This window comes from Heterocephalus glaber, unplaced genomic scaffold (genome assembly GCF_053883595.1).
Source record: "Heterocephalus glaber isolate CG9 unplaced genomic scaffold, H.glaber_assembly_v1.0 deba00001442, whole genome shotgun sequence".
Lineage (NCBI taxonomy): Eukaryota > Metazoa > Chordata > Mammalia > Rodentia > Bathyergidae > Heterocephalus > Heterocephalus glaber.
In genome coordinates, this window is record NW_028258296.1 from 54,043,903 (window position 1) to 54,049,510 (window position 5,608).

The 5,608-nt window shown below is 41.7% G+C and overlaps 1 pseudogene; it reads right to left on the minus strand.

Annotated features, from left to right (window-relative positions):
• Positions 1–2,487: 2,487 nt before the first annotated feature.
• Positions 2,488–5,277, minus strand: LOC101722684 (ataxin-3-like; annotated as a pseudogene).
• Positions 5,278–5,608: the final 331 nt, after the last annotated feature.

Here is a 5,608-nt window from a genome sequence, read left to right on the forward strand (position 1 = left end):
ACATATTATTATGGCTTAGGTCAAGAATGACCCCTAAAACTCTGCGCTGAGAGATGGGGCTTTTGAAAGGTGATTGAACTGTCGGGACCATATAGCTGACTTGTGTTGGGAGGTGTGGCCTGGTTGGAAGAGGTTGGTCACTGGCACAGTGACCTTCTTCTCCCTCCCCAGCTCCTCCCTTCTCTGTGCTTCCTGCTGCCATGATATGGACAGCTTTTCCTTTGCTCAGACACTTCTACTGTGAAGTTTCTGTGTTTCAGCCTGCTGACCATTGACGTAAACTTCTGAAGCTGTGAGCCAAAATAAACCTTTCCTCCTTCAAGTTGTGGGCATCAGGTATTTCGTCCCAGTGACAGAGAAAGTGACTAAGAAACATACCTTGATGATTTTTAACTTGGTTGCCACCGTCTCCCTTTCCTCATCCCCAACCCCCACCACCTCCTCCATCTCCAAAAGTCTATCTCCTAGTTTCTTGTCATCTGTCCTTTTTTAATAGATTGATTGATTGATTGATGCTTTAGGTTTCTCACGTTATATTGTTAACTTTCTTAGTTTGGCTTAATTTACTAAACATGATGGTCTCTACTTCCATCCATTTTCTGCAGCCACTCTTAACCCAAAGACTGAGGCACTGAACCCTTTGAACATCTCAAAAGGCTTCAGGAAAGTGAGAGACCAGTGGATTAATCACTCTGCCTGCCTTCAAACACATCATGACTTCTACTAGGAGTGCCTAGAACTCTTTTGAGTGCCATTGAAGGGTTTGGATGAAATGTGCCACCACCTCCAGGTGCCTATCCTGCTTCTGCTAAACTCTTTTAGCTGCCACAGCACGTTGCCTCTCCCTAAGTTTCATTGCTCTTTTAAATATTTATGATCTCAAGTATATGTCTCTCTTCCAAACCTCAGTTTCTGTATCTATAAACTGAGAAACTGGATCTCAACTCCAGTGCTTACAGAATTTAGTTAAATGTGAATAAGCATAGTGTTCTGATAGGGCAATTAGGACTGGGGAACTAGCATTCAAATGAACTTTTTTCAATTATGTGTAGTCCAAACAGCACTGATCTGTAGACCTTTGTCCATGGAGTGACTTAGCGCCAGAGCCCTCTGCAAGTTGATAACCTCAGAGTGAACAGCTCCTTCACACTCCAGCATTCTCTTGTTCTATTGCATGTGGATGGCTCTTACAGTTTACTAAGTCAGGGATCAGTCTCTGATGTCACTAGGGACTTTTACAGGATAACAGTGGTATAAAAGAACATACACATTAATGACAGATTGACATGCACTCCTTGAGGACAGTCATTGAAGATTTATTGTAACCAAAAGACAAACAGTATAGACATATAAACAGGTTATGAAAGTAAAAATTTATGACTAAGCTTAAGGCCCTGCTTTGCAGCCCCTGAGCTCCATAAAAGCAATGGGAAGGAAATTTAGGGGAAAAGTTCAGGTAAAAAGGAATCTGCATGTGGGAAGCCTAGGATTAGGAGTATTAATTTGAATATAAGTCTTTTTGAGGTTCTAGAATATAGTACTATGCCATAGTAAATACATGGTAAATACCTGGTTGACTGATCATGACGAACTTAAAACAGATATTGTTCTAAAAAAATTGAAGATGAAATTAAGACAATCAACAGGTCTAGAATTTGATGACCCAGAAGAGTATGTTAAAGATAATGCATGCAAATTTTTATTGATGTGTAAAACCTTTTTACGCTACTAATTAAAATGAATCACCATAATGCCTGTAGATGGGCATTACAAATGTAACAACAGGATTAAAATAAGGGGAAAAAAAGCAAATAAACATTGTAAGAGGAATCTTGGTGGAAACAAAGAGGGAAAATCAGAAAAACATTTTCCTATTTATTCAGGTAAATTCGAGATACTATATCCATTCCATGCCCCACTGCCAAAAAAGAGCTTAAAAGGGAAATATAAAGGGATTTGGCAGAATTCTAGAAAGTGCTATAGCTTGGACCTTCGATGTTCCCCAAAGACCCACTTGTTAAAGGGTTGGTCTCCATCTTGGCACTACTGGGAGGTGGCAGAAGCTTTATGCTCTGAGCCTCGTAGGAGGTCCTCAGGACATTAAGGCCATGTCCTCATGGGGACCCAGTCTCACGTTCATTCTCTCTTCTCTCTCTCTCTCCCCCTCTCTTTTCTCCCCAGCTATGAGGGGAGTGGTTTGGTCTGCCTCACACTGCCACATGATGTGTGTGGCCATTGGCCCAAAGCCCTGGGGTCAACCAATCCTGGACCGAAATGTCTAAATCTATGCGTCAAAATAAACCTTTTCTCTTTAGGAGTTGATTATCTCAAGCATTTGTTATAGTGATTGGAAGCTGACTAACAGAAAGAAAGTAGCAGTAAGATGAGATTTGGAGTAACAGAAGGAGAGAAAATATTTCTTTTTTATTTTAAATGTAATTGCTGAATGCCTCTTTGCCTAGCATTTGAAGGATCATTAGTTAGACCTACAACTGACACATTTTCCACCTTCTTGTCATTTTGTTTGCAAACCTCCTAAACATTTCCTCCAATGCACATTGTTCTCTTTGACACATTACCAAAATGCACACTATGCTATAATCACACAGGACCATGTTGGAAAATATGAATATCTAAATGATTTTTTAAAAAATATTTTTTCCTTTCTGTTTTCAATTTGTAAGTTTGTAAAGACATACTCATAGCTGCCCGTAAGCATGTCTTCTTCACTCATAGCCTCACCTAGCTCATTCCCCAGTGCTCCTGAACTAGGGGTTGCCCTTTTGTGTGGATGTGAACCTTGCCCTGGTTAATTTGCCTGCTACTGCTGCTGTTGCTTTTCAAAGTAGGTTTTTCTTCTTTTCCACAGCTCTCCTGATGTAAGCTTTGTACCTGGTGTCTGTGGAACAGCTTTTTATATTTCTGGAACTGACTAGCCCTGAGGAGATCTGCTTCTTCATCTTCCATGTCAGTTTCCTAAGGACTTTAGTGCCAGAGCCCTCTGCAAATCTTCTTCGTCTTCATCTAACATTCCCAACCCATCACTTTCTTCTAAGATTCATTCCATATCTGTTTGAAGGACTTTCTGCTGTTTTAGTTCTGTGCATTTCTTCACCAGTAAGTTTTGGTTAGTGCATCTATTGAACCCTGATCTTCTACCAAAGTTGTTCAGCGTCATAACCTGGCAACAATTAACAACAAATATAGAATAACCTTCCTGTTGTAACTCAGCCAAGAAAGGTGCATGTACAGGTGTCTGACAGTTCTGGACCCATCAAGACAGAATTCAAGCTGAACCACATTTTCCCTAATTTTCTAATTGCAAACCAGTGTTCTTTATAATTGCAAATACATGATTTTTCATTTATAGGTTCAATCCTGACCCTCTAATACCCTGGGAGAGTTGAACAGGATTACTTCTAATCCTCAACCTTTTAAGGCATTGTTTATAATAGAGAAAAGCCCACTGTCATCTGTATTTTCAGAAAGCTGCTGTAAAAATACGTGATAAGGGCCAGGGATATAGCTCAGTGGTGCTGCGCCTGCCTGGCAAGTGCAGGGTCCTCAGTTTGATCCCCAGTATCAAAAAACAAAAACAAAAAACGTGTCAAAAAAACTAGTCTTCACTAGTAACTCTGCCCCTGCCACTTTCATTTTTTCTTCTTCATCTAGCTGATATGCAATTGAGAGATAATTCCACCTGGCTAACATCTTCTCCTGGCTAACGTATTCAAGTAATGAGGAGCCCAAAGTGAGCCTTCTTATTTCTTGTGCAAAATGGATTCTATGTTTATTTAGAAAAAAAATTTCTAAGAAAATGATGCAGGTTGATGAATTGGCTTGAGGAAATTGCACAGTGGGAAGCACCCCAGACCTAGTGCAAATTTTAAATTCTTAAACCCAATGCCTTCAAGCCTCTGTGGTATTTTCCTTCCCACTCACTCTGAGTGGACCATCGCCTAATTAAACTTCATTAAACTTTGCTGCTTTTGCCTTATGGTCACATGTCATGTCCAATTCTTTGTCATCTCATACAAGTTCCTGGAAACCTGTCCGGGACTCTATCACCCATGGTTTTTTTGAGAAAACCAGTAGCAAATTCCTCAAAATACTCCTACATAGCTCAAGAGGTACACAGGCCGTCCCTAAGGCTCATCTGTATAATCTCTTCCTTCATGTCTGAAGACAAGGAAAAATCATGAGTTTGTTGTCCAACACATTTCCAAATAGCAGCTGTATGGCTTTGAATGTCTCACGCAATCACTCTGAGGCTGTTTTCCCATCTGTAAAATGGAAAACTCTATAGCTTTTAAAAAGATAGCTGACTACACTTAATGATATTGTCAAGGCAGATATTAAATTGGAGCATAGTGACAACTGGACATATAGACTCCTATAGTAAATAACAGTTTAAGAAAGAACAAATTTGAATAGCTGCTCTCAGTATATTGAAACTGTCGGTTGCCCCAGGCAGTCATTGCTCTGGGATAAGAATGTAACAGAAAGCTTGAGACTTGATTAAAATTCCTGAGAGTCTGGAGCCAATGTGCTAAGAGAGGGAGATCATCTGCATGGGGAGCCCCAGAGCAGGGGTAACAAACAGGCTGCGCTCCTGGGATGGGTGGGGAGCAGGCCAGCTGTGGCTCACTCTGCAAACTCCTTGGAACCTGCTCTCCCAAAGTAGTGGCTGTGCTTCAGGAAACACGGGCTGAGCATGAAAGGGGAGCCTGCCAGGGGCCGAGCTTGGAGCCCAAACACAGGCCAGCCTAGGCCAGGAGTTCCTTTTCCTTGTAACTGGTGGGGCAAAGTGGAAATTTAAACATCTAAACAGTCCTCTTTGGAGGAAGGTGGCTTCTTTAAACTTCCCTAGGCTGAGGGTGTGACAGCCCGCCTTGAGATGCTGACGCCAGGAGGTGAAGCTCAAGTTTCCTTTCCACAGGAAAGGGACACAGGGAGGCCGGAGATGGGCATTGTCTCATTCTATTCCTTTTCCCCTCTGTTCCTTTCTGTAAATGGCTCCTGTGAACCTAAACAAAGTGAGATGCTGATTTGTGGCAAGATGGGAGGCTTCTGTCTCCTTGGAGCTAGCTTTGAATTATATTTTTCTTTTTCACCAAAAGTGGCCTCCCTGATTTGTTTGGGAGAAGTGAGCAAACAGACCCGAGCAGCTGTACCTGGGCACCCTCTGACAGCTGAATAGCGAGGCTGAGAGTGACAGCAGCCGAAGTCCAGTGTATAGGACAGCAGCTGGGAATGATTTGTGTGCCCGAGGGACATGCAGAGCCACTGCTGAGTTTTAGAATGCTTGGCCTTCTAAAGTGATGGGATTGAGCTTAATGTGCTCCTACTTGAAGACTTTAAATAGAGCAAATATAAAATGGTTCGCAAGGCCAGGGATTTAGCTCAGTGGTGCCGCTGTCTGTCCCACAAGTGCAAGGTCCTAAGTTCGATACCCGGTATCAAAAAAACCAAACAAAACAACAACACATACCAAAAAGCAAATAAAATGGTTTGTAAACTTATTCACAGGGAGAGTGAATTTAGATTTATTAGGGTATTAATTCTTCTGACTTCCAGTGTGTTAATAGAGTGGGTTGTTTTGGGGTTT